General features: G+C 37.9%; 1 pseudogene; it reads left to right on the forward strand.

Annotated features, from left to right (window-relative positions):
* LOC124968071 (putative gustatory receptor clone PTE01) overlaps positions 1-11,339 on the forward strand; it is a 28,573-nt pseudogene extending 17,234 nt beyond the window's left edge.
* Positions 11,340-16,264: the final 4,925 nt, after the last annotated feature.

Here is a 16,264-nt window from a genome sequence, read left to right on the forward strand (position 1 = left end):
GAAAACCTATACAGGGGACTATAACACTGGGCTCACAGCATTTGACTCCTGTGCTGATATTTAATAAAAGTTAGATGTAAATATATAGTAAGCAGTAGGTACAGTCACTGTGCTAGAAAACTGCAAGTGACATAGGGAAATTTTAAAAAGGGGAATTGTCTTTGCTTTAATAGTACTTCTGTAGGCAAACTGGTAGAGAAAGCTCTAAAATTCCCATCTGAGGAAGGGATTTCCAGAATGGAGGAAGTGATTTTATAATGAGAAAAAGACACCTGAGATGGAAAAATACCAAACATGGTATCAACAAAATACTTGACCATGTTATTAGAGAAGGTGTCAGAATATAACAGATTAGGGAGTTTAGAAGTGTCACATAAAAAGTTAGAAACTTTCACATCTTTGAAATTGGTAAATTGTAAAATAGTCAAATTATGCAGCTGGGAATTCAAAAGGCTAAACAGAAAAGATGTCAAAACTAATAAGCCACAGAATCGAGGGTTCATAATGACAGAGTAATACAGGGGGTGACATATGGCCACAAAATGGTCAAAGGCTATCACAGTCAGAAGTCATCCAAACATCCAAAAAGCATAAAAAAAAGACATCTGAGTCAGGGAGCCTGTATAGGAAATGACTCTACTATGAGTCTGAATGTGCACAATCATCTTTGGGACTGTGGTGGAGATGAAACCCACATCAGCCAAGGACAGGTTGGAGAGGAAGAAGTACATGGGGGTGTGGAGGTGGGAGTCAGACTGACAGCCAGGATGAGGAGCAGGTTCCCAAGCACTGTGACCAGGTACATGGACAGGAACAGTCCAAGGAGAATGATCTTCAGTTCTGTATCATCTGAGAATTCCATGAGGTGAAATTCTGAGATGTGTGTTAGATTTTGTGCTTTTGTAGTGCTAGAACACCTTTAGATAGGAAAGAGGGTCAGAAAAAGCAAAGACATAAGTGGGCACCAAGTACTTTATATGTATTTGAATTCTAGTTAAGTATTCACACTGGAGGTCCATACACACAAAAAAAACCTCCTCAACTGTGGAAAATTTCATCTTCTTAGCTTCTTTCATTATTGCAGGCTCTTCTATCCACACCCATTTTAGAGGCATTGAATACAACAATGTTAGAACTTGAGGAGCACTATCAGTCTTCACTGATACATGAATTGAAATCCTCTTACTTTAGTTACATGAAGAAAACCTGCTTCATTACTTTGTCAGGTCTTGCTATGGTTGAATTGGGGGAAAGGCAAAAGAGAACAAAACAGGTAATAATGAAAATCACATATGCAATTTCCACATCTGTACAGTGGGTATAATATATACCTACCTTACAAGGTGTTGCAAGAAAGTAGTTAAAAATCACTTAAATTCTCTGATATGCAGATGCTAATTTTGGACTAGACAGAGAGGAGTCAAGGAAGAGGTGGGGTGTGGGGATAGGAATGATAGTGAATAAGTCAGACATTATTACCCTATGTGCATATATTATTACATGATCTGTGTAACTGCACATCATGTACAACCACACAAACAAAAAGTTATACTCCATTTACGTATCATGTGTCAAAATGCATTCTACTGTCATGTATAATTAATTAGAACAAATTTTTAAAATATTTTAAAATCATTTAAATAGCGTAACTTGTGGTTCTCAGTCTCATTAATTTATTCACCGGTGGATATTTTATAGTATCCAGATACCCTTGCCTCAGACTAAAATCGATTTAATCAGAATTACATCTAAAGACTTGAGTAGTCCTTTCTTATACAGACTGAGAACCAATGCCTTATAATATTTCCTGACACTTAGAACATTCCCTATGAATATTAACAATTGCTATTGTTAATAATACCCACTGTCTATACTAAAGTACAAAAATTTGATAAGAGCCACATATCATATTGGGGACTAACATTTGATAGAGATGTGAATAATTACCTATGAAATTTGAGTTCTTGGTATCTCTCTGCAGGATTCCATACTCTGTACACCTGTACCCAAACACAGCTACAGTCTTGAGTTGGGTGAGTAAAATGTCTTGTCAGTGTTGTTGTGTCAATATTGATTTATATGTTCATAAGTTGATTTCCTTTTAAAATTTACCAAAAGGTACCTAGCATTCATCTAAGTAATCTAAACACAATACCTATTGCCTTTGAAATATACTAGTTCACATTAACATGTGGCTTTAAGTCTTTCTGTGAAGGTCACACTTGTACTTGGAAGGCCTTTTCTGAAAGTAGGCCCAACACTTTAACATAGGTTTAGGAACAGAATTCCTTAAAAAGACACTTAAAGCACAAGAAGTAAAATCAAAAATCAATAAATGGGATGGCATAAAACTAAAAAAGCTTCTTCACAGCAAAGGAAACAATCAAGATCATGAAGAGAGTCTATAGAATGGGAGAAAATCTTTGCCTTCTGCACCTCGTATAGGCCATTAATTTCAAGGATACACAAAGAACTCAAAAAACTTAACACCAAAAAAAAAAAAAAAAACCCAATCAATAAATGGGCAAAAGTTTCTAAACAGAAGAAATATAAAGGTGTCTAAAAGAAGAAATACCAATGGTCAACAAATACTTGAAAAAATGTTTAACATCTCTAGCAATTAGAGAAATGCCAAATTAAACTACACTGAGTTTCCATCTCACACCAGTTAGAATGGCAATGATCAAGAATCAAATAACAATAAATGTTGGCAAGGATGTTGGGAAAGGGGTACACTCATACGTTGTTGGTGAGACTGCAAACTGATGCAGCCAGTCTGGAAATCAGTATGGAGATTCCTCAGAAAACTAGGAATGCAACCATTATTTGACCCAGTTTTCCCCACTCCTTGGTATAGATGCAAAGGACATAAAACCAGCATACTACACTGACATAATCACATCAATTTTAATAGCACAATTCAAAATAACTCAGCTATGGAACCAACCTAAGTGCCCTTCAACAGATGAATAGATAAAGAAAATGTGGTATATATACACACACACAACAGAGTATTTATTCAGCTACAAAGAAGAATGAACTTATGACATTTGCTGGTACATGAATGGATCTGGAGACTATCATGCTCCATGAAATAAGTCGATCCCAAAAACCCAAAGGTCAAATGATATGTGGAAGCTAACCCACAAAAAGGGGTGGGGATGGAGGATAGAAGTTCAGTGGATTAGACAAAGGGTAATGAAGGGAAGAGGATGAGAGGAAAGGGAAACACAGACAGTGGGATGAATCTGACACAACTTTCCTATGTATGTATGTGAATACACCATAGTGAATCTCACCATTGGGTACATTCATGGATATCAATTTGAAAAAATAACTATGGACAAATGGTAGAAATATCAACAGAGGGAAGGGAGTAAGGGGTAGAGAAAGAGTAGGGGAAGGAGAGTTACTGGGATCAGAATCAGAATAAAGTATATTCCATGCTGGTATAATTATGTCAAATGGATTCTACTGTCATGCATAACTAAAGGAACCAATAAAATAAAATAAAAAAGAAAGGATTTTTCTGATGTACACCTTTGCCTGAAGGAAGAGCATCATTTAAATTGTGAGTTCGTAAGTCTATTACTATGACAATCCTTTCCAAATTATTGTGCCTCTCTCCAAATCACAAAAGTGAGAAGTTCTATAGAATACACAGGTGGAGGATAATTCTTTGATTTCCAGAAATGGATGCATGTTCAATTCTACTGTTAATCACCTACATTTGTGTCCCAATTTAAAAAGTATCATTATCATCCACACCCTCTTAATCTTAAAATGAGCCATCAAAATACCCCTACAGTCTTTCCAATAATAATCTCTCCATAACACTAAAGAAATGTTCCCTTCTATAGGGAATAAGGGTGCCACCTGGTTCTAGTAGAAGAGACAGTGCCCTGAGATGAAACTCTGGAAATCAGTATTTTAGTCTCTTTTCATTAACCTGCTACTATATACAAAATGTGTACAAATCTTTCAATCTCTCTGTGATCATACTGATTAACAGAAAGAAAAATAGATTAATAGAGAAAATAACATGCATTCCCACAGTGTGTATAGTATGATGTCAGGAATTTAATAAGTATTTGGTCATTGTGTTTCTTTTAAAATCAAAGATTCCACCTTTGTGGAAATATCAACTTTATTGACAAATGCCATAGTCAAAGAGCACCAAAGCTTGCAATGATGTGAAGCTGAAACGTGTCTCATGCTAAACAAAATAAAGCAGCCCCCTTCTGTTTTCGCCTTTCCCCCCTTTTTCATATCCATAAAAATCTCAGTCATTGTCTTTTAAAAACTGAGAGTGCTGGGGAGTGATACTGGCCAAATTATATTGTTATATACTGTATTGTGTGCATGTGCACACACGTAACAACAAATCCCATCTGTATGTGCAACTATAATACACCTATAAAGAAATGTGGGGGGGAAATGAATGTCTTTGAATTTGTAATCCCAGTTATATAGGAGGCTGAGGCAGGAGGATCACAAGTTTGTGGCCAGTCTCAGGAACTTAGTGGGACCCTGTGTCAAAATAAAATAAAAAGGGTGGGGGATATAATGCAGTGGTAAAAGGACTCTAGGTTCAATCACCAGGACAGAAGAAAAGTAACTTGTAACTTTCCAGGAAGCAATGAAAGTGCAGACAAAAAGACCCAAGTGTTTAATTTAAATTGATTCGGATCCATTTTGGTGGTTGAAGGAATGGGCAATTCAATGGTTAACAGATTTGTGTGTACGTGTGTGTGTGTGTCTCCTCTGTGCCAAGGAAAGCACAACTTTGGGGAAATGAGAAATGGAAGAGTTAAGACATTCTCCAAATACACAACATAAATATCTACAGGGAAGAAAATAAAATATCCCATCCAAAACAGGAAGATAGTACCTTCAGGTCACAGGACATTTTACTCAAAGTGTGAGAATATTAACTTTACCATTATAAATAACATAAATTTCCTTTTGCCCTTTTTTTATACATACTTCACAAATTAATTCCCCAAGAAGCATCCATTTCTGTTCAACCCATACTCAATGCAGTTGTGCCCACTAGGACACAGACAGGATTCAAATTTAAATTGTCAGGTTCTGGGTCTGATCCACTAAATGTCTTTATTTTTCCAGCCAACAGAATATACTAAGCAAAGGGCCAGTCATCTTAAATGCAGGTACATTTTTTAATTCTTTCCAGTTTCCAGTGTAGGAATGAATCAAGACTGACTTCATGTCTCCTTTAGATTGAGTGGGATAATAATATACATGGAAGGGGGTGTGGTCAGTTACACGAAAATTCTGCAAGAGAGCGTGAGAGAGATCAGTGCTAAATTATTGTGTGCCTATATTGTTTGTAAACATTGCTTGTGATCTCTGTCTACCCTTCCTGTGATGGATGCAACTGATGCCAATCACTGCCCTGCCCTCTGGTCTACCGGAAAACCCCAAAAGGAAGGTAACAATAAACAAGAGGTCTCCTCCTGGAGTGAAAAGAAATGAAATAACTGGTGGGTTGTCAATAGGGACAATCTGCCAGGATCCTCCTGGTGTGAAGCTTCTGTATTAAACATGGCTCAATTCAAACAGCCCAATTCAAACATGGCTTCTTTCTTTTCTATCTGAAAAATTAGTACAAGTTATATAAATATAATGTACTCTTTCATTTTTCTGTGAGGTAATAATAACATTAGCATATATAACTAGAGTAAGACTGTGCACATGAAATAAAACAAGTGACTGAGCATTTTGCTCTGGACCTGGCACTTAGGAAGCCCTCTACATCAGGCTATGAGGTGATGGGTACTTTCATCCTCCTCAACATCTTTACATCATCCTTATAATCATTTTGGAGTGCTTAAGACACAATTTAGAAGGTTCCATTTTCTACTATTGTGAGTAATATTTCTATGATTACCAAAACTGTCATGTTTGTCCTCAGAATAAGGAAAGAATAATTCCAAGAGCAAGGAGTTTCTTCCTGGAGTGGCAGGGAAGTGTAAAGGTGTTAAGAGGTCCAGGGTACAACCTGCCAGGACTCTTCTACCCAGATGCTCTGGATCTCTAATCACACAGCTCAATCCAAACACAGTTTCCGTGCATTCAACCCAAACACCCAGCGCAAGTTACATAAAAACGTTGAACTCCTGTATTTTCTGTAAAATAAAAGAATGTGGCATTTACAACTTGGGGAAGACAACAACAGATGCAGTCAAACAATCTAGAACATGTAGTTCAGCACCTGGCCCTCGGGAGTATCTCAAGAGTGGTTCATGATGTTGTGGTTACTGTCATCCTCTTCCTCAGCATGTCCATCATAATCTTTCGGGGGTGCTTAAGAAATAATTTAGGTCCAATTTTCTGCTATGGTAGATGAGGTGTCTCTGCGAAGTGGATTCAACGTATAAGGAAAGTAAAATCTAGAAGATTTCTAGGACACCTGCTATGATCCCATACATACAGGTCACAGTCCTCACAGTTAGAATTTTTCACATATTCTCCCTTTGGGTTACCCAAACCTCTTGATCATCAAAATAATAGGAAACAATGCTTCTGACAGTCCTTACTCCACCCTTCCTCTCCCTCAGTACTTACTGGGTTATGATGCTTCTCTGCTGGGTCATGGCAAAAAAAAAAAGGGCAGACTTAATGCCCCTGCCCTGCTGTTGCCCACTGAGCACTTCTTTGTCTACCGGACTGGTATCAGTACAGTCTCAGACAGGAGGTCCCTGATGCAGTTACTATGGGAGGAGGAGCCACCAGTGGAGCCGACTGTACTTGAGACATCAAACTGAAAGGCTAAAGGCAGAGGCTGATTATTCACTATGATAAGACCTTGGAGACTCAATGCACAGAGCTCATAATTAACCAAATTGGTCCAGATTACCACAAACTCTAAGGACTTCCTAATATTAATACAGAAAGAGAAAGAAGAGGAAAAACAAATATTGACAAAGAGAAACCTCATGTGTACTCTTCATTTCTGTCACTTCTTTTTTTAAACATTCATTGACTTTTTGAAAAATTCATTTCTATTTATATTCGATAAAATTTAAATTCCAAAGATACATTACAATTCTCACCATTGTTAAGTTCAGAGAACAACGACATTCATTACACTCACATTGTGGTACATTCATTGCCAACATTCATCTCTAGGAATTTTTAATCTTATCTTCTCAAATCGAAATGCTGTATCAATTAAAAACTCCACATTCCTCCCACCCCCAACAATGGTTACCATCATCAACTGTGAAACATGATGAGAAATTAAAGCCATTATATTCCCAAAAAAATGTGACCGTGGAGGCAGAATTTAGAGATCTAGATGTTTAGTTTTGCTCTTTTCCACCCTACATTTCAATTGGATGCCTCAGGTCCTGAGAATATACTGCTCTCTTGCAGAGCCTTCTCAGGGGTCATATAAAGTCTTTGTTCCTCAAACTGCAGTTAAAGGGATTCGGCATAGGAATGATCATGGCAAAAATGACAGAGGCCATCACACCCCTTCTTAGAGAATGTGTTATAGCTATACAGGAACATTTCCAGTGCTTGTTTCATAAAATAAGCACAAAACTGACAAGTGTGAGACCCTTAGGTGGGGACAGTATACTTCCCACCTGGTGGTCGGATTCTCAGAATGGAAGAAATAATTTTATGGTAAGAGGAAAGGATACCTGGGGTGGGAAAAACAACAAATATGGCCACAGCAAAATACTTTACTGTATTATTGCATGTAGTGTGAAAATATAAAAGACAAAGGGGATTTAAAGGTTACTGAAGAAATCAGAAATTTCCACACCTTGCAGTTGTATGCCAATTAAATTGTGTAACTGGGATTCCAAAATTAAACAAGAGACAAAAAAGCTAAGAAGGCACAGAGGCAAGAGTTCATGATAAGTGGGCAACAGGGATTGTGAGATGGCCACACACCAATCATGAGGTACTATAAGAGAAATCTGCATCAGGCAGTCCACATAAGACCTTATTATATATCTGGATGTCCACAGTCATCTTTGGGACTCTTGTAGAGATGAAACAGATGTCAACCAAGGACAGGTTGGAGTGGAAGACAAGTTGAGCATGTAGAGGTGGGAGTCAGAGCTGACAGCGAGGATGATGAGTAGGTTCCCAAGCATGATGACCAAGTACGTGGACAGAAACAATCCAAAGAGGATTGGCTGCAGGTCTGGGTCCTCTGAGAGCCTCATGAGATATAATTCTGAGACATGTGTTATATTTTTGAGAAAGAAAAGAAGTGGGAAACAACAGGCACAAGTACACTTTTTTTCTCTCTCTCTCTATATATATATGTATATTATATATATATAATATATATGTAATAATATATATAAACTATATATATAATATATATTACATATATGATTAATGGTGCTAATTAAGGGTTAATATGCTTTTCTAATAAAAGTTATTTTTGAGTTATTTAAGTTACTTTGATTATTTATTCTTTTATTCATTTATTATTTATTTGATAAGCTATTTAAGTTATTTTGATTACTGACATTTTATATATATAATATATGTAATATATACTGACATTACACACATAATTACATTTATTATGTCAGTAAACAAAATAACTTGGCCTAATAGATTGTTTTCCCCATTTTAGTTCCCAGTGCTGCTGTTTCCCTCCCTCCATGCCTCCCCTATTCCCCTTCCTCTCCTCTTCTGGTCTCATGCTCATCTCACAGTGATAAATACATGTAGTCCTATTCAAGAGTCCCCATAGTCTCAACAGTTCCAGGATGACCCAAAAGTCCAAGTCCAAAGTCTCCTCTAAGACTCAAGGCAAACTCTCATCATGAGTTCCTGAAAGATGCAGAAGCAAGTTACAAATATCCAATATATAAAGGCACAGAGTAAACATTTCCTTTCCACAGTGGAGAAATAGGGGCATAGAAAGAAGGGGTGAGACCAAAACAAAATCCAGCTGGGCAAACAAGACCTGGAGCTGCATGACCAGCATCTGAGGTTCTCTCTAAAGGGATGTATAGCTCTCCCCCTGTGTTTTGACTGGTTGCAGCCCACATGGCCTCTCTGTTTGCTTGTCTCTGCTCAATTTCTGCAGCTTTCTCTGCAGATGTTCTATGATAATGGCATTTCTTGAGCTCAGGGGTCTCTACTGCAACTTTGGCTTCCTCCTCCCATCTCCACACATTGCCCTCTCAGGAGAAGCTCACAGAAAATCTGACCCTGCTGAACTTTGACTGACTTCCAAGGTCTTCCTCTGAAATTTTTTTTTAATTTTTAATTTTTTAATTTTTTACTGATTGCATTTTTATTCATTGTAAACAAATGGGGTACATCATTTCGGTTTTTTGTTTTGTTTTGTTTTGTTTTGTTTGTTTTTTGTTTTTTGTTTTTTAAACAGGCTGGGTTCTTTATTACATGTTAAGTTAATGAATACAAAAAAGAAGATAAAGGAGAACAGAGTGGTTTTTCAGTATCTAACATCTGTATTACTCCCTGTAAAAGGCATCAAAAGCAATCTTTGTGCCTTCTTTCTCACCCCGAGAGGAGAAAAGCATCCTTCAAATTCAGGCTTATGATGAAAGCAGCCTCAGTGATCCACTGATCCATGGAATTCAGTGTGACCAGGTGAGTACTATGAGGAACTGAAGAGACTCCTAGACAGGATGGCCAGTGCACCTTTTCCTGTCCTTCGGTTGTACCCAGAAGAAGGCACTAAGAGTGAAAGGATCTTATGAAAAATTATTGGATGGCTTATATTCAGGGGAAGGATTCTAAGGTGTGTATGTAAATAAGTAAATATAGTTAAGTAAAAATAAGCACACAACCATGTAAGTAACTATAAGCATATGTAATTATTTTTCACCATTTCATTTTATGGTTGTACACAATGTAGATTTACACTGTGCATGAAATCTTGGTAGAAGCCTGTCGGGGTCTTAAGCCCCCTTGCTCTTCTTGACCAGCGGCAAGGGAAGGGGACACTCCCCAACACGGTCAGACCGGGATAGGTAGGGCAGACTGACCGCCTGCTCCCAGCCCTCTGGGCGGAGGACAATCAGATGCGTCAGGGAGACCAGTCACAGCAGGAACTCATTTATTGAGGAAATCACACAGCCTTTATGTAGAGTGGGGGCTAGGTGGGAACCAGTCAGCTTAAAGGTCAGCAAGGCATGGGTGTTCATGCAGGTGACAGTCCCATAGGACTATAAGGCAAGTACGAGTTGATCACATTTGCAGAACTGTTGTTAACCTATCCCTGATGGTGGTCTGATTTATTGTCATTAACTATTGAAACCACCTTTGAGTCCTTGATCTTGCTCACTCGCCAGGGAGTAAGGAGTCAGCCTGAGTTAGTTAACGTGTCATTAGTCCCAACAGAAGCCTCCATGACACCCTAACTCCAGAATCCTAAATTCCTACAGAACCTGCACCATGTGGTTATCACCAATGTCTGTCACTATCTCAAACAAGCTTCCAGGGACCACAGCTGCACTTGCCTCTGAGTACCTGGGCAGCTGAGCCTGATGAAACAACTTCCTAGGCTCCCCTGTGCAAGCAGGTTGCCCCACTGATCTCTTCTCAAAGGAATGTCTAATGGAGCCTAAGATGGGTGTGATATTGCCAATTACATATATGTGTACGGAGCCTAAGGGTGTGATACTGCCTAAGATGGGTGTGATATTGGCAATTCCTGAGATGCCCTGTACCATCTTTCTTATTCTCTCTGGGAAATGTCTTTAGCATTTCTTCAGTGATAGTAAAGTCTTTAACAACTACAACTTCTTTAGCCCCAGTTTTACTCCCACCTTTCAAGTCCAAGTTTTTCGAATCTTTCTGCTCTGCTTTCTTCTTCTAAATACCACAACAAACGGGGCTAAAATCTGCCAGAAATACCCATGCCACTACCTAAATACTATGCTGCCTAGAAATTTCTTCCACCAGATTAAGAAGTCCATCACTTTTAAAATCATCCTCACAGAAAGTCTTAGGACACAGGGAAAATGTAGACAACTTCTTAGCCAGAATATAACATGAATGTTCTCTAACCCAGTTTCCAGTAGAATCCTCCCTTTCCTCTGAAACCTTTGGACTTTGTTCCTACGATCCACAGTTATACCAGCATTCTAGTTGTCTGAGCTCCCACCAGAATTGCCCACTAAGGACCACATACAACATACTAAAACTTTTCCAGCTTGCACTGCTAAACTCTCCAAAATTCCTCCCACAAATTCCCAAAAACTCCAAAAGTTTCTGAATCACCTGGTCAGGTTAGTCACAGTAACAACCCCATTTCTGGTATCAATTTCTGTTTTAGTCAGCTTTTTCGCTGCTCTGACCAACAGACCTGACAAGAACAATTTTAAGAAGGAAAAGTTTATTTGTTATCTAAACCATAACAACTGCCTTAGAATATATCTTGGCATTTAGAAAGTGCTGTTTACAGCACATTAAAAAGTCATAAACCATTATCAAGCTGGTTTCACTCCAGGGATACTGCAGTGGTTGAAAATATGCAAATCAATAAATGTAATCAAGGATAAAAAGCAATCATCTCAATAGATGCAGAAAAATTCATTGACAGAATTCAACATCCCTTTATGATAAAGGTCCTGAAGAAATTAGATATAGAAGTATCTTACCACAACATTATAAAAGTTACATATAAAAACCTATAGTTGACAGCATACTACCTGGGCAAAAACTGAAAACATTTCCTCTAAAATTAGGAATGAGATAAGGATATCCACTCTTGTTACTTCCTATTTGTTATGCCTAAGACATCAGGTGTCCCCCAAAAGATCATGTGTGGAACAATACAAGAGTTTAGAGGTAAAATGAGTGGATTATGAGAGCCTTAACTTAATCAATGCATTCACCCACTAAGATGGATTAATTGGGTAATAACTGACACAGGTAGGTTGTGGCTGGAGGAAGTAGGTCACTGGGATGTACCTTTGGTGTATATATTTTGTCCCTGGTGAGCAGAATTCTCTCTGCTTCCTGGTGCCATGTCCAGAGCTGCATTCTTCTGTCACATCCTTCTGCAATGATGTTCTGTCTCACCTCAAGCACAAAGCAATGGAGTTGGCCATGTATAGACTAAGACCTCTGAACCCAAGAGCGCCAAATAAACTTTTCCTCCTCTAAAATGGCTCTTGTCATATCTTCTGGTCACAGTGGTGAAAAAGGTGACTGAAACACTATTCAATATAGTACTTGAAACTTTCGCCAGAACAATTAGGCAAGATAGAGAAATAAGAGATACGAGTAGGAAAGGAAGAAATCAAACTATGCCTATTTTCAGATGATATGATCTTATATTTAGAATATCCTAAAGACTACACCAGGAGACTTTCAGAGCTGCTAAACAAATTCAGCAAAATAACAGAATACAAAATCAACAACAAAAATTGGTATTTTCTATGCACCAATAACAAATCTGCTGAGAAAGAAATCAGCAAAATGATTCTATTTGCAATGGCTTCAAAAAATAAAGTAAAATACATAAGAATAAAAGAAGTGAAAAGACCTCTACAGAGAAAATTACATAACACTGAAGGAAGAAATTAGAGAAGACACTAGATGATGGTAAGATCTCCCATGTTCATGGATACACAGAATTAATATTGTTAAAACTGCCATATTACCAAAAGTGATTACAGATTCAATGCAATCCCCATAAAAACACAAAGGACATTTTCACAGAACTAGAAAAAACTATCCTAAAATTCATATGAAGCAAAGAAAGATCCTAAATAGCCATGGCAATCCTGAGCAAAGAGAGCAATGCTGGAGGAATCACAATATTTGATTTCAAAATATACATAGTAACAAAAACAGCATGGTACTGGCATAAGAACAGACATATAAATCAATTCAATATAATAGTGGACCCAGAGACAAACCCCTGGCAATATAATCATCTGATCCTTGACAATGGCACCAAAAACATTCATTGAAAAGAAAGCCACTTCAACAAGATGTTGGGAAAACTGAATATACATAGGTGGAAGAATGAAATGAAACCCTATCTCTCATCCTGTATAAAAAGATTAACTCAAAATTAATCAAAGACCTAAATATAAGACCCAAACTGCAACTGTTAGAAACACAGAAGAAATGACAAGACATAGGCAAAAGGAATGAGTTCCTGAATGGGATAGTGATAGCTCAGAAAATAGTGAGAAAAGTCAACAAATGGGACCACTTCAAGTAAAAAAGTTTCTGCAAAGCAAAGGAAGCAACAGAGTGAAAGGACATCCTACAGAATGGGAGAGACAGTTTGTTGGCTACTTTTCCAACAAGGACTAACATATATACTATATAAAAAAACTCAAAAAACTTAACACCAAAAGCATAAACAACCCAGTCAATAAATTGGCAAATGAAATGAACACACACTTCTCCAAGGAAAAAGTATGAATAGTCAATAATTACATGAAAAAATGTTCAACACCTTTAGCCATGAGGGAAACATAAATTACAACTACACTAAGATTCCATTTCATCCCAGTCATAATAGCTATCACCAAGAATACAAAATAAATACATACATAAATAAATAATAAATAAATAAATAAATAATAAAAATAAATAAATAAATGCTGGTTGGGATATGAGGGTAAAAGGAATCCCTACAAACAGTTTAGGAATGTCGATTAGTATGGCTAGTATGGAAATCAGTTTCCTCAAAAAATTAAAAATAGAACTAACATGTGATCCATCTGTACAATTTCTGGGCATACAACCAAAGGAATTAAAGTCAACATACTATAGAGATACCTACATTCCCATATTTATCATGGCAAACTCATAATAGCCAACTTATGGAATCAGCCTAGGTGTCTATCAATAGATAAATGGATTAACAAAATGTGGCATATATACACAATGGAGGGTTATTCAGTCATAAAAATGAATAAAATCATGTTATTTTCAGGAAAATGAATCAAAATGTAGATCATCATGTTAAGTGAAATAAGAATGACTCAGAGATCCAAGCTGGTGGACTAGAGGGAGGCTACATTCCTTGTCGCTCTGTAACTCAGGTTTCAAGCAGAGGATATCTGTTTCTTGGTGAGGCAGTTTTTGCTGCTTATCGATGCCCCGGTGTTTACCCCATTTGTCTGCTGTGATAACCTGCAGTCTGCCAGCATATTGACGCCTTTTTTACAGTTCAGATTGCTCACTGTCAGGTGTCAATTATCCACCATTTGCCTGCCTCTCGCCTGTCCATAGCCTGCCTTACACCTATCCATCACCCAGTGCACGAGGTTCACCTCCTGATCGTCCAACAACAGTCATCAAACTGATCGCAAACCGCCAGTGGAGCACCAGTTGCCTGCTGTTGCCTGAAAGTTCACTGTTATAGTACCTGCAGGTTTGATTACACGTGACTGCCGCCATTTTGAGAAAACAGCCAGGCCCTGTAGGATCCCTGGCCAGATTGACTGAGCCCCATCTCCAGGATCCCTCAGCCCAACCGATCACTTCCTGCCTCTGGGGCCCTCACATCCACTGATTGCTCCCTGTTGCCAGGACTCCCAGACCAACTGATTGTGCCCTACCACCGGGACCCCAGAACAGCTGATTGCACCCAGCTTCCAGAATCCCGCAACCACACCAAACACATCCAACCTCCAAAACCCCTGCCTGACCAACCGCATCCTGGCTCCAGGACCTCCAGCTGACCAGGTCCACACCCTGAGCTGCAGCTCCCCATTCGCCAACACATTTCAAAGCCAGAGAGGCCCTCTTGGATAATCCTGGAAGTCATAGCTCTGATCTTTATGTGGGGCAAATCCCATACTGAGACACCTGCTGGAGGCTTGAAGCTCATTGTCAGGTACCTCTCATGCATCAGGCTACTGAACACTGGAAGGTTTCATTACTATATGAGTGTTATACTGTAGATTTTCTTTTTTATCCTTATAGAAAAAAATTGTTTTTATTTCTTTACTTTTCTTGCTCTCTTTTTCCTATTGTTTACCTATTCCCTCAGAGTCTCTTTCTCCCTTTTTAGCATGCTAATATCCAATTTCTTTTGATTACACTCTCACCCTTTCTATTATCTAAAACTTATGTATATTCTTTTCTTATCCCATTAACAGCCACATTCTACATCCCTCTGCATCCTCTTTGTCCTCCATTAGAAACTGCAGACCTTATTGCAAATCTGTTTGTTTTACTGAAGATAATATTTGAACTCATTCTGCTTATTATGACAAATTTTTTATTGTCCTCATAAGGGCTATTTGGTCTAGGATTGCATAGTGTCTGAATGCTAACATTGATCTCCCCTTAAAGACAGGGTTTTGTAAACCTATAAGGCCACTCTAGGCCTATAGGGGGAAATCTGCAATACCCAAGATCAGCACTGCTAGAGGGGAAGATACATGAACAACATGAAAAAACAGGGGAAGAAAATGATCCAAACAAATCTAGATTTTATATTAATAGAATTCAATGACAGTATGTTAGAAGAAATGTTATAAAAGGACTTCAGATTATATGTGATTAAGATGATTTGCAAAGCAAAGGAAGAGATAAGAGAGCAAATGCAGGCAATGAATGATAATACCAATAAGCTGAAAGAGCACCTGCAGGAAGCAAAAGATCATTTTAAGAAAGAGATAGAGATTCTCAAAAAAAAAAAAAATGGAAATCCTTGAAATAAAGGAAACAATAAACCAAATAAAAAATTCAATGGAAAGCATCACCAAAAGACTAGAACACTTGGAAGACAGAACCTCAGACAATGAAGACAAAATATTTAATCTTGAAAATAAAGTTGCCCAAACAGAGAAGATGGTAAGAAATCATGAACACAATCTCCAAGAACTATGGGACATCATGAAAAGAACAAATTTAAGAATTATTGGGATTGAGGAAGGCACAGAGATACAAACCAAAGGAATGAACAAGCTATTGAATGAAACAATATCAGAAAATCTACCAAACCTGAAGAATGAAAAGGAAAATCATATACAAGAAGCTTACAGAACACCAAATGCACAAAATCACAACATATCCAACCAAGGAACATTATAATGAAAATGCTTAACAATCAAAATAAAGATAGGATTTTGAAGGCCACAAGAGAAAAGCATCAGATTACATATAGGTGGAGACCAATATGGATAGCAGTGGACATCTCAACCCAGACTATAAAAGCTAGAAGGGCCTGGAACAACATATTTCAAGCTCTGAAAGAACAATGTTGCCAACCAAGAATCCTATACCCAGCAAAACTAACCTTCAGATTTGAAGGTGA

This window comes from Sciurus carolinensis, chromosome 17 (genome assembly GCF_902686445.1).
Source record: "Sciurus carolinensis chromosome 17, mSciCar1.2, whole genome shotgun sequence".
Taxonomy (NCBI): Eukaryota; Metazoa; Chordata; class Mammalia; order Rodentia; family Sciuridae; genus Sciurus; species Sciurus carolinensis.